The sequence below is a fragment of the Globicephala melas genome, chromosome 9 (genome assembly GCF_963455315.2).
Source record: "Globicephala melas chromosome 9, mGloMel1.2, whole genome shotgun sequence".
NCBI lineage: Eukaryota > Metazoa > Chordata > Mammalia > Artiodactyla > Delphinidae > Globicephala > Globicephala melas.
In genome coordinates this window covers 99153250-99167621 of record NC_083322.1, presented here as the reverse complement: position 1 = coordinate 99167621, position 14372 = coordinate 99153250, and the positions used below count along the sequence as shown (strand labels likewise).

The window sequence follows — 14372 nt, the reverse complement described above, 5'->3', positions numbered from 1 at the left end:
TTTCACTTTAACCATGTAATTTCTCTCCAGAGGAGGCACAGTTCAGTGCCAAGAGAGCCCCCCTTGGCCCACAGTGTCTCCCATGTGGGAAAGTGAGAGCATAGTGAGTGAGCACACAGCTACCCCAGACATGTGAAGTGCTGTTCAAGAGGCCCACTTCTTTATTGTCTCTCCCAGATTACTGAGGTGATCAGCACAGCTGAGAGGTTGAGACAGCCTGGGAGTAGGAAAGAGAGGCCCATATCCTACCAACTGCTCTGCAATCTCCATCAGGAGGACTGCCATGATCCACCTGAGATGCCTCTCTTATTGATCCCCAAATGGCCCAGGGCGCCCAAACACTCCACATGCCTCACTCCCTTTTTCCTCTGGCTGAGTCCCCAAAAGCACCTGTGCAGACAGTGAGTGCAAATATTTCACACAGATAGCAGGACTAGATGAAGGCCCACATACAGGACACTACCTTAAGGAAAACCAACAGGAAGCACCAAGTCTGGCTTTGCAGGATCAAAAGAAGGCTCTTAAGAATTCTTCCTCAGAGGGGAACAAGAGGTGTGGAGTAGATGAATCCATAGAGAAGGTCTGAGAGACCCTCAGAATCCTTAACCAGGCTGACTGGTGAAGGCATTTCCTTCCTAAAGCTAGTCAGTAAAGAGTGGAGGAGGTGACTGCATCTTCAAATGTGAGGACAGCAAGACAAGACTCAAGACATCAAAAAACATGAAAAATCCTTTGGTACCGTGAATCAAAGGAAGACAGTATTGTTTCAATAACCAACCCCAAAGAAATGGAGATGTGTGAATGGTCCAGCAAAGATTCCAAATTATTGTTTTAAGGAAGCTCTGCGAGCTACAAGAGAACACAGACAACTCATCACAATCAGGAAAAACACATGAACAGAATGAGAAGTTCAATAAAGAGAAACTATTAAAAAAGAACCTAAGAGAAGAGTTGAAGAACATAGTGAAGTGAAAATTCACCAGTAAAGAGTGTCAAAACAGATTTGATCAAGTAGAAGAAAGAATTCATGAACTCAAAGGCAAGTCATTTAAAATTATGCATCAAAGATTTCCTGTAGAAAAGAAGAAGAGATAAAGAAGTTCCCTGACCAAAAAAAAGTTGAGGCAGTTCATCACCTCTAGACCTACCTTACAAGAAATGCTAAAGGGAGCTCTTCAAGCTGAAACAAAAGGACACTAATTAGCAATGTGAAAACATGTGAAAATATAAAACTCACTTTTCCTGTAAGGAAAGCACATTGTCAAATTCAGAGTACTCTGATACAGTAATTGTGTGAAAATAACTTAAAAATCTAATATAAAAGTTTTTTAAAGTGTTAAAAATAATTTTAGCTATAATAATGTATTAATGTTTACACCATATTAAAATGTAAATTGTGACATCAAAAACATAAAATGTGGGATTTTTTATAGTTTTGCATGCAGTTAATTTGTTGGCTGTTGTAACTATAAGATGTAACTATAAGTTGTTTTTTATAAGCCTCATGGTAACCACAAAGCAAAACCTATAGTAAGTACACAAAAATAAAGAGAAAGGAATGAAAGCATACCACTACAGAAAATCATCAAATCACAAAGGAAGAAAGAAAGAGAGGAAGAAAGAAATTACAAAATAGCCAGAAAACAATTCACAAATCGGCAATGGTAAGTCCATAACTATAAATAATTACTTTAAACATAAATTATATATTAAATTATCTGAGCAAAAGACATAGGGTGGCTGATTGGATTTAAAAAAAAGATCCAACTATATGCCGCCCACAAGAGACTCAACTTCAGCTTTAAGGACTTACACAGATTGAAACTGAAGGTATGGAAAAAGATGTTCCATGCAGATGGAAACTAAAAAAGTGAGCAAAGGTAGCTATATTTATGTCAGACTTTAAGTCAGAAACTACCACAGTTGTTCATAATATTTCCTTATACTCTGTTTTGCTTCTATAAAGTTGATAGTAATATTCTCTCTCATCCTTGATGTTAGTAACTTGAGCCTTCTCCCTTTTTTTCTTGGCCAGTCTACCTAAAGGTTTGTTATTAGTGTTGATCTTTTCCAGAAACCAATTTCTTTTTTTTTTATTTCTCTATTGTTTTCTATATCCTAAATAATAAAGTTCAACTTTATCTTTGCTATTTTTTTTCTTTGTGTTTGCATTGGCTTTAGATCACTCTCCTTTTGCCAGTGTCTTAAGGTGGAATATTAGGTTTTTGAATTGAGATCTTGTTGATATAGACATTTACAGCCATAAATTTTGCCCTAAGCACTGTTTTAGCTGCATTCCATAGTTATGGTATTTTGTGTCTTCATTTTCAATCATCACAAAGTATTTTTAAATCTCCTTTGTGATCTCCTCTTCAGATATTTAGCTGTGTGTTGCTTGATATCCACATATTTGTTAATTTTCCAAATTTATTTGTTTTTTATTTTGAATTTTATTTTATTGCAGTCAGAAAATATATTTTGTTTTACTTCAGTCCTTTTAATTCTACTGGGGCTTGTTTTATGGCCTAGCACATTAGTATATCCTGGAGTTCATTCCATGTATACTTTGAGAAAAATGTGTGTTCTACTGTTGTTGAGTGTGTGTTCTACAGATGTTCTACAGTTTGGTCTGTAGACTAGACTTGAGGTCTTCTATTTCCTGTTCTTCTGTCTAGTTGTTTTATTCATTATTAAAAATGGAGTATTAAAGTCCTCAACTATTATTATTGAATTGTTGATTTCTTTTATCAATTCTGTTATCAATTTTGTTTTATTTATTTTGTTACTCTATTGTTAGGTGCATGTATGTTTATAATTGTTATATCTTTCTGTTGGATTGGTCCTTTTATAAGATTTATAGAATTTTAATATGTATAAAATGTCTCTATGTCTAGTAATATTTTTTTGTTTTCAAGTACATTTTTCTCATATTAGTATAACCACTCCAGCTTTCTTATGTTTGTTGCTTACATAATTTTTTCATCCTTTTACTTTCAACCAAATTGAATCTTTGAATTTAAAAGGTGTTTCCTGTAAACGTCATAAAATTGGATCTTGTTTCTTTATCCACACTGCCAATCTCTGCCTTTTGATTGGAGGTTTAATCTATTCACACTTAATGTTAATATTGATATTGTTAGAAATATGTCTGACATTTTACATTTTATTTTCTATATGTATCTTGTCATTTTTGTTCCACTCTTCCTCATTTACTGTTTTCTTTTGCATCAAGCAAGTGTTTTTTAGTATAACTTTTAATTCCTTTAATAAATTGTGTAAATTTAATTCCTTTTATAATATTTTTTGTTACTTTATGTATTTTGGGCTTACCATATTATATATTAAGTTGTCAGAATGTACTTCAGATTTATATTAAATAATTCCAGTGAGATATAGAAATGGTATTTCAGTTTTCCTCTTTTTCCTCTTCCCCTTTTTTTAAGACCTCTATATATGCTATAAAATTTGCAATACATTGTTATAATTATTAACTTATATAACTTTATGTTATTTTTAAAGTTGACAATAAAGGAAAGAAAATATATATTTCTACTGTTTGTTCTAGTAACCCTCCTTTTTGCAATTTCTGGTTCTCTTCTTGTTCTTGTAGATTTGAATTGTTCTCTGCTGTCATTTCCTTACTCCAATATAGCTTTGCTCCCATTCACCTCTTTCATGCTGGTATTGTCAAATATATTACATTTCTATATGTTACAATCCTAACAATACATATATGTGTATACTGTTTTATACAGTTGATAGTTATATAAATTAAGTGATAAACTATGAATTTATACTGCCTTTCACAATTACATAATTATCTTTACTGGTACTGTTTATTTCTTTGTATAAATTTAAGTTACTGTGTGGAGTCACTTGCTCTAGGTCTGAAAACCTTATTTTAGTATTTCTTACACAGCAGGTCTGCTAACAATAAATTTTCTAAAATTTTGTGTATCTTGAAATGTTTTTATTTTACCCTCATTTTTGAAATATGGTTTTGGTGGAGATAAGATTCTCTTTTGACAGTTTTCTTTTAGGAATTTGAATACGTTGTGCCATTGCCTTCTGGCCTCCATTGTTTCTAGTGATCAGTCAGCTGTTCATTTTACTGGAGTTCCTGAAAACATGAAGGTTGTTGCTTTCAAGAGTTTGTCTTACACTGTGATGTGTCTGCATGTGAATCTCATTGGGTTTATACTACTTGCAGTTGGATGAATTTTAGATACGTGTTTTTCATCAAATTTTGAGTTTTCAGCCATTATTTTTAAAAACATTTTTCTATTCCTTTCTATCTTTCCTCTAACTCTTTAATCCCATTACACATATGTTGTTGTAGTTTATGGTATCCCACTTTCTCTAAAGCTCTGTACATCTTTTTTTAAATTATTTTGTTGTTGTTCAGATTGCATGATCCCTCTCACTTTAAATTCAGTGATTCTTTGTTCTGCCAGCTCAAGTCTACGCTGAGCCCTTTTAGTAAAATTTTTATTTTAGTTATTGTATTTTTCAAGTTCATATTTTCCATTTGGTTCTTTTCATAATTTATCTCTCTTAATTGTTATTCTTTATTTGATGAGTCATATTATAACTTCCTTTATTGCTTTAAGCACTGTTTATTTTAGTTCTTTGAAGTCTTAACTGCTTCTTTGAAGTCTTTCTCTTTTAAGTTTGAAATCCGTACACTCTCAAAGGCAGTTTCTGTTGCCAGCTTTTTTTCTTGTGTATGGAACACATTTTCCTTTTTATTTGGAAATCCTGTAATTTTTTGTTTAAAGCTGGTCATTTTGAACACACTATTTTAGCAACAATGGATGCTGATCCCTCCCACCCTGCTCCCATACTTTTTGCAAGGCTTCTTGTTGCTTTGTTAATGCTTTTCATTTGTTTGTTTGTTTAGTGACTGCTGAACTATGTAATGACGTATAATTCCCTGCAGTGTACAACTTCTGATGCCACTCCTCAGAAGGTGCAGCCTGGAGCATGTGCAGTTACTCTGCAATTGTAGTGGATTTAGCAGGGTTCCATTTGACTTTCTCCTTCCCTGTGATTATGTTAAACTGTCTGCCTACCTTGGTATCACATTCAGCTCTCAGTCTCCATTAATTGCTGGCTGACTGTTTTCAATAAGCTTTTGGGCATAAAATGCTACCTATTCTGACCCAAATCCTTGAGCCCACTTGTTGAGGTTTGTTCTGACCACAGGAGGGCTCTTTTTCACTGTCTCTTTCCCTGGCTTTCTCTGATAAACTTCTAGCTTGTTTACACTGTAGCCTGTTGCTCTCATGAAGCTTCCAGCCTCCTTTTAATTGCTTATCATCACTGCTTACCTCCATTGTTTTCCAGAGCACCCTTAGGCTTGAATTTCTCCACACTCTGTTCTAAATAGTTCCCTTGGGTAGAGCTTTAAAGCTCTGTGTTCTTATGACCTACATATCCTGTTGGGCAAAACCTCTGTGTCACTGCTCTGGAGGTGGGGACCAGCTCAGTGGCCCACTTCTCTCAGAGTGATACTCTGCTTCACAAACAGGTCACTGGGCTGGGGCACCTGCCTTTGGACTTCTCTGCTTTCCTCCCCTGGGATACAGACTCTGGCCTATATGCTGAGGTGAAGGCAACTGGGGTCCCAGTATTCTTGGTCTGCCATGCCTGGGTAGTTTCTGTCCTGTGAGTAGCAGTTAGGTGGAGGAAGGGATCCCCAGACCTCTCACTGCTCTTGCTTCAAATACAGCCTCTGCAACACTGAGCTGGTGGCCTGCCCCTCAAGTAGAGGCACCACAGCCCTTGACTGGGAGCTGATGGAAAAGGGAGCACTATGTTCTTGGCTACAGCTCTGCAGAGTGAAGCTTCCACTTTGCTGAGCTAGAGCGAGGAAAGAAAGAGTGAGTCATGGCTCCAATACCACAGACTTCTGCTGTTCTTACCAAGTAGATATTCTTAAACAAATGCTTCTTCCTTTCTGTGTGTGCTTCCAGAGATTTAAAATGGTTGAGTTTCTTTTCTAATTTTTACCAGCTAGGTTATTTCACTGGGGAGGGGGTCCATGGAGGTCCTTATGCCACCATTCTGGAAATTGTCTCCTAATATCATATGATTTTAAGTCAAGAGCTTCAAAATTAGTGAAGCATATACATTGTGCTCAATAAAAAACATATATATGCAATAATAGTTTTATTTTGATGTATTATTTATGTATTAGTTATCTATTGGGGCATTGAAAAATCACAACAAAACTAAGTGTCTAATAACAACGTTCATTCTGCTTATGAATCTGCATTTTGACAGGGCTCCATAGGGATTCATTTTTGCATTACTCCATGTCAGCTACGGTTCCTCAAAGCTTGGGAATTGGAATAATCTAAGGGCTTACCCATTCATATTTCTGATGGGTGATGTTGGAGGCTAGAATAGCTGGGGCTTTGGGGGTATCTCTCTATATCTTGTGTATATTTGTGGCCTGTCCATGTATGCTTCAGTATGTTTCAGCGTAGCTGACCTTTTAAATGTCACCTGAGGGCTTCTAAGACATGTGTCTTGAGAGTCAGGTGGCAGCTCTATGACCTTTTATGACCTAGCCTTGGAAGCCATGCAGTAGTCAGAGGCCCACCAGATTCAATAGGGGGTAACAGGGCTTCCCTGGTGGTGCAGTGTTTGGGAGTCCACCTGCCGATGCAGGGGACACGGGTTCGTGCCCCGGTCCGGGAGGATCCCACATGCCGCGGAGCGGCTGGGCCCGTGAGCCATGGCCGCTGAGCCTGCGTGTCCGGAGCCTGCGCAGTGGGAGGGGCCACAACAGTGAGAGGCCCGCGTATCGGAAAAAAAAAAAAATAGGGGGCAACAGAGACAAAATTTCTTCTGGAAGGAGTGTCAACAGTACAACTGGAGAAGAATGCATGGGATGGGATGCATTAGTATGGCTGCTTTGGGAAAATACTACCTGCAACAGGGGTAAAAGCTAACAGGTTGCTATTTATTGTTAGGAAATATAAAACTTTTAAATAATTTAAAATATAATTCACCTTTCTTTTTTAAATTCTATTTTATTTGTTTATAATGTATGTATTTCAGTAGAATATGCATGTAATTTATAAATAAGTAGTCACATAATGGGATTCTCTTCAAATTCCTTATTTTTTTTTTCTTTGCTGTACGCAGGCCTCTCACTGTTGTGGCCTCTCCCGCTGCGGAGCACAGGCTCTGGACGCACAGGCTCAGCGGCCATGGCTCACGGGCCCAGCCGCTCCGCGGCATGTGGGATCTTCCCGGACCGGGGCACGAACCCGTGTCTCCTGCATCGGCAGGCGGACTCTCAACCCACTGCGCCACCAGGGAAGCCCCTCAAATTCCTTTTAATAATGTATTGTATGATCAAAAAATTTAGAAAACTCTAATACAGAAATTCAAAATCAGGTTGAGTGATTTCCTCAGCAGTACACCAATATATATATTATGATAAAATTATTTTGTGATAACTTCCAAACAAGTATAAAACCCAAACTATTGGAACAGAATTATAATAATAATTAGCATCTGGTAAGAACACCCTATGTGTCAGGCATAGTCTTATGAATTTTACATATATTACATAAACACATAAATATTTACATTTAGTTCTCTTAATAACTATATGAACTAGGTATTTATTATTTCTGTTTTGCAGATGAGAAAATGGAATCTTGGAACGGATAAGTCAGCCAGCTTGTATGACAGAGCTGAACTCCAGAGCCCGTAATCTTAACTACCGTACAGAGAAATGAGACTTTTACAGGTGTCTATTGTGGTGTGTGTTTTTAGGAAAGTCTGTTTAGGGCCCAAAGCAGTGGTGTGTGGAAAATATTCAACAACCAGCCCTCCAAAAAGAAACTGTAGGCAAGTATATATGTACATCTGTTTATTATAATTTTTACTGACCCAAAGGAGACGCCCACATAATTTACAAATAATAATAAAAGATATATATTCTTTATCTTAATTCCATAACCTATAACTTCAGTGTGACTTGCTATTTCTTGCAAAATGCAACCTATACTTCTACTGCTCAAAAACAATGTAACAAAATCAGATGATGAATAAATGCTAGATTACTGTCTAATCAGCAAAGAAATTATTCATACTGTCAGAAAAAGGGTAGTTTCAACATGAATGTTGGTTGATAATTTTGTTTGGGCTAATGAGTCAGATGGAAGTGAAACAATAAGATGTATGTCAATGAAAATAAGTGGAGGAAGCCAACTTTTTTAAGACATTACTACTATTTAGCAGAGGCATAAGTGTATTAAATACAGTAGGTTTCTAGAATATGCTCCCAGATACAAGAAGTATTCCTTAATTTTTTATCGTGGTAAAGTGAAATATACATAACATAAAATTTACCATCTTAACCATTTATAAGTGTACAATTCAGTGGCATTAAGTACATTCACATTGTTGTACAATCATCACCACTATTTATCCTCAGAATTCCTTCATCACCCCAAACTAGAACTCTGTACCCCATGAAACAGTAACTCCCTATTCACCCCTCTCCAGGTCCCCAGAAACCACAATTCTACTTTCTTTCTATATGAACTTGCCTATTCTAGGTACCTCATATAAGTGGAATCATATAATAGTTGTCCTTTGGGGTCTGGCTTATTTCACTTAGCAAAATGTTGTAGCATGTGTCTGAATTACATTCCTTTTAAGGCTGTATAATATTCCATCATATGTGTATATCATATTTTATTCATCATTCATTTACCAGTGGACATTTGGGTTGTTTCCACCTGTTGGCTATTGTGAATAATGCTGCTATAAACATTGGTGTACAAATATTGATTTGAGTCTTTGCTTTCAATTTTTGGGGGTATATACCCAAAAGTGGAATTGCTGGATCATATGGTAATTCTATGCTTAATTTTTTGGAAGAAGTATCTTACTGTTTTCCAGTGCCATCCTTTTATTTGTTTGTTTAAGTTTACTCTCACTCTGTGTTCTGCCATTATCCTGGGGAACTTCAAGTTTCTAACATCTCCTTTGCTTCCACCCATGCTCCGATCACATATTATATCTCATTTATTAATGTCTCAAACTCTTACTATTCTCTCCATCATTACAAACTTAGATTCCAAACACAGTCTAAGGCTTAGCTTGATTTCCAAGTATAGCAGAGACAGATCAATGATTGAAGAATGACTCTGTCTGGTAATATTCAATACATGCATTATAACTTATTAAATTTTTTTATATAAAAACAAATTTATACCTTGTGAACAAGAAACAAAAATTCCTTCTAGGAGACAGACTGTGAGCCAGTGGGAAACACAACTCACAGTACAAACAAGTGACAAATGACAATAATGCTATGTGATATATACACTTCACTAGTAGGAAATGCAAAATTTCAAGGGAAGTTAAAAGATGGAGAAATTTACTCTTCTTTGAGGAAGAATACCTAGCTGAGAGGTAACACTTGAGTTGAGCCTTTATAGATCTTCAGTGACAGTTTGTAACTGAAGAAGGGAGATCAGGGCAATCCAGGTTAGCAGAACAAACGTGCAGAGGCTCAGAGCTGGCAGGCGAGGCGGGGTGTGTTCAGGCAGGTTAGACTCAAATGTGCAACTGTGGAGGCAATGAAGAGGGGTGGGGTGGAGGTGGTGTCAGAGGACGAGGCTGAATAGAGTTTGGCCCTAGACTGAGAATGATTTTGAGTGACAGACTAAGGAGCTGCTCTTTAGTTTAAGACCAATGGAGACTCACAGCAGTTTGTAAGTAGAGGAGTGACATGGTAAATTCTGCATTTAGAAAGCCCAGCTCAGTGATCACATAGAGAAAGAACTGAAGGGATTTAAGACTAGAAAATGAGAGACCGGATAGGAGGTCAGTGTACCAGACAGTGCTCTGCTGTTGAGGATGACATTGGAGAGATACCTCTTGCATTTTTCTTCCAACACTGTTATAAATGTCTCACCTTGAAGACCAGTATAGAAAGTTCCACGCAGCAAAAAGAAATCTGTTTAGTTAGAGGTGTCAACTTTTATAAATGACATTTTAGCAAAATTTTAAGAGTGACTTTTGTAGCATTAGGAAAGAGGAATCACCACGTAGAATTTATTTGGCGTTCATTCTTTCTTTCCTCTGATAGGAGTTCGTCCCTGAAGAGCAAAGTACAAGTTTCTGACCTAATGTGTCTCCAGTCTCTTCTGTTTGATCACCTTTACATTGAGGCCAGTACACCTTTAGCGTGACACTTTTTATATTCACAATATCTTGTTTGCAGAAAGATTTTTCTTTTATCAGAAACAAAGACAATGTCCATCAGCCAGTGTTAGTAAAGGCAAGGATCAAACAGCCTTCCCAATTTATACTATGCTGACCACACTCAAAAATGAGAATTTATGTGGGCTTCCCTGGTGGCGCAGTGGTTGAGAGTCTGCCTGCCGATGCAGGGCACACGGGTTCGTGCCCCGGTCCGGGAAGATCCCACATGCCGCAGAGCGGCTGGGCCCGTGAGCCATGGCCGCTGAGCCTGCGCGTCCGGAGCATGTGCTCCGCAACGGGAGAGGCCACAACAGTGAGAGGCCCGTGTACCGCAAAAAAAAAAAAAAAGAGAGAATTTATGGCAGGATTCAAATCAATGCAGATAATTCCTTGATATATTTTAGGGAGTGGAATTTCTAACAGGTCTATTCTTTGCCTGAAACCTGCAAATACATGTGACTTTTAATGTTGTCAATGGCATGAGTTACAAGTAGAGATAAGTGGTGATGAACACAATGTTTGTTATGTCAAATCTTTCCCTTTTACCTCTAAAAATCAAAATAGCCTCATCCTCTAATCCTGGCCACAGTCACTGAGGAGAATTACAATAAGAGCCACAAATACTATTAGTTGAAACTTGAGATAAGTAAAATATGCATAAATCCTCTCAAGTGGAAAAATATTCGCTGTGGGTGTCTTTCCTTTTCAGTCACTGAAAACAAAGTTCTGGGCACTGATGACCACAGTTGTTGTTCAGTTCCCTCTTGTACTCAGAAGATTCAAAGAGGGCTGACATTAGCATTCGAATCACCCTCCTTCAGCAGGAGCTGACCGCACTGTGTTTTGAATGGGACTAAATGTCCATTCCTGGGACAGAGACCACAAAGAGAGGAGACAAGGGGCTGGTTTCCAACTTGTGAGCTTTAGACTCCTGCAGGGATTCACGTGAAGAGGGGTACCGTGCAGCTGAACGCAGGTCAGAAGAAGACTCTGGACTGGAAATACAAATGCGGCTGGAAAATGCATCTCAGATGTGTACGTGCATCCTCCCTTGCTACAGAAATACATTAAATTCTTTCAAATACACCCCAGGGTCTCCTCTCTCTGTCACACCCTCAACACACACCCAAGAAGTGAGTTTATTGGGTAAAAACAGAAACAAATGCTGTCACTGGGATGCATACTTGGAGAGCAAAGTTTCTTCTCTGTGTCAGAAATTAGATCAAAGCTTGAGGAGAAAGATTATGGGGAGGAAGAAATGGAGACCCTCCATTCTTCAGTGTTGGAAGCTGATCAAAAACATTTCTTGGGAGTGCCTCGAAGATTTCTCAGAGCGAGTCACCCTTCCAGCCACCTTTGGAGGAAAATCAGCGACTCACCCCTCACTCACTGCGTGTCTGGTTTGGGGTCACACTGGTCATGTCTGGGAGACAGCACAACCTCCTCTCCTGCAGACGAGCTCAGGCCAAGGGCATGAACTACTCCCAAAAAGAAGAAGAAGCTTCTGGATAGCTTTGGAGGAGATATCGTTAAGCCCACACCCCTAGACTAAATTGAACCATTTTGTCACTATCTAACTCACACAATTTTTGCCTACTATATTTGGCAACTTATCTGGGATACTTCTGTTAAAAAGAAAAAACAACAGGCCCAAACTAGAGTCATTCAAAATGGAGTCATTTGTGCTAAGCCCCACGACTGCAAGCCAAGACTTAATACCCAACCTAATTGCAGTTTCAAACTCTCAGGAATGCAATCTTAACTGGTCAGCGCTAGTGAGGTGATCCTCCTGATAGGACCCTTCTGTTCCCCTCAGGAGGTCGACCTTCCTGGAAACAATGCATTCTTTGCTAATAAGTTCCTTGTTTCACCCTCTTTCTGCCTTTAAGAACTTGGATGAGATGCTGCCTGATTCATGAATCATTTGATAAAGACAATGTGGTCTTTACTCAATTGAATTTTCATTATTTAACGCTGTTAAACTCAGAATATCACTTTTGGTTTGTATTGCAAAGCTAGTAGCAACACTAGATGAAGCCAAGTATATCTCTTTCAAGAATTACAAGAGGTCTGAGAATTCATCCTACTTGCAAGCTAGTAAGTTAGCCTGCCACAGTTTCATGGACGCTGAGAGAAGACACACGATTCCTGGGTCAGAGACAGAGAATTTTATTCCTCAGGGCACAGCAGGCAGCATGAACTTCATGTAAGCATCAGCTCCCCTTGTCCCCCAAGTCCCGCTGGGTAATGAGGAGGTGACCAAGAGGTGGTTGTGCTGGCCATGGGTTTTCATCATAGCCAAAGAACCCCAAGCTTAGGAAACCCCAATCTTTTATTAAGGCAACTGCAAGAAGACCTGCCTGCCCTTTTCCCCAGGGAGGCATTATCTCTATTATACTGGACAGTAAACACATCTGCCCTTGGTTCACTATCTCTACCTAGCCTGGCTGTTTGCTATACAAACATCCTTGAGAGGAGAGATTGGGCACTAGACTGCTTGGAAGAATGGTCCTCAAGGGATAAGAGAAATAGATTTGATCCATACTTGGAGAGGGTAGGTTGTAAGTAACTTAATCACAATCCATGGGACCATTCACCAACCAAACAATATTTCTTACGCTATTTCATGTGAATGTAATAGATAATGGGAAACTACAAGAAATTATTTCCCATAAAAGTGAAATGTCACCTTAACTAGATGGGACTGAACACTGCCCAGTGAACACCTGTTGCGCAGACTTAGACACACAGGCAGGCGTTAACCCCGTAGGCCTGGAGGAAATGACTCATGGGGTGGAAGTAGAGGTAGAAGAAAGGAAGGCCAAGAAGGAGAAGCAACTGCATACATTCAAGGCACTCAGCCATATCCTGGCTTGTCATCCTAGCGCTGCTGCCAATAAGACACTTGCACATTTGATGAAGATTTGTTAGCAATGAAATCTGACTGAGCTTGAAGCTAGTGCTACCCCTGAATGTTTGAGTTTTCTACACCAGTAAAGTACTTCTTTTCTTTTCTGTCTTAGGAACACATTGATTGAAGAATAACATACATTCAGAAAAGTGAATTATGTAAGTGCCAAGCATGATGAATTATCACACATACAAAAAGCACATCATGAAATCAGAAGCCAGATCAAGAGTTAAAATACGCCAGCCCCGGGCTTCCCTGGTGGCGCAATGGTTGAGAGTCCGCCTGCCGATGCAGGGGACACGGGTTCGTGCCCCGGTCCGGGAAGATCCCACATGCCTTGGAGCGGCTGGGCCCGTGAGCCATGGCCGCTGAGCCTGCGCGTCCGGAGCCTGTCTGTGCTCCGCAACGGGAGAGGCCACAGCAGTGAGAGGCCCGCCTACCGCAAAAACAAAAACAAAAACAAAACAAAACAAAACAAATACGCCAGCCCCTCAAGCGCCCCTTTAGCCCCCTTGGAATCAGTACTCCTAGAGTCATCTCCGAAGGTAACTACCATAGTGGTTTCTAACATCGCGGACTAGACTTATCTGTACTTTCACTTCATATAATGGCATCACACAGCACACATTTCTTGTGTCTGGCTTCTTTCTCTCAACATCATGTTTGCAAGATTTATAGTGTTATATTGTGTGCAGCTGTAATTAATTCATCCTAATTACTGGATAGCATTCCATTGTAGGAAGATATTTCATACAGTGAATATTATTTCTTCATTATAATGCTGATGAAATTTTTATCTGTTTTCAGTCTTTAGCCATTAAAGATAATGTGCAATAAACATTCTTGTACACATATTTTCACATATGTATGTATTTCTGTTGAGTTGAAACGTAGGAGTGGAATTACAGGATCTGGGGTATGCATAAGTTTAGCTTTAATAGATAATGGGAAACAGTTTTCCAAAGTCACTGTACCCATTTCTACTCCCACCAGGGGTGTATGAGAGCTTTCCATTCTTGCCAACACTTGCTATTGGCAGCCTATTTGATTTTAGCGATTCTGGTAGGTGTGTGGCAGAATCTAATTGTGGTTTTAATTTGCATTTCTCGGATGACTAATGAGTGTTCGTTCTTTTTCATATGTTTATTAATCACTTGTATTTCCATGGGTGAAGCTGTTGTTAAAATCTCTTGCTCACTTTATTTTTATCGGGCTGTCATTT

General features: G+C 38.8%; 1 long non-coding RNA gene across 3 annotated transcripts in view; it reads left to right on the top strand.

The window, feature by feature from the left end:
- Positions 1-14119, top strand: part of LOC115860979 (uncharacterized) — a 138643-nt gene extending 124524 nt beyond the window's left edge. For all 3 annotated transcript variants that reach the window (XR_009565178.2, XR_004042634.3, XR_009565177.2), the window contains 2 exons: positions 7661-7869; positions 10124-14119. This is a non-coding gene — a long non-coding RNA (uncharacterized lncRNA). The remainder of the gene's footprint in view (positions 1-7660; positions 7870-10123) is intronic.
- Positions 14120-14372: the final 253 nt, after the last annotated feature.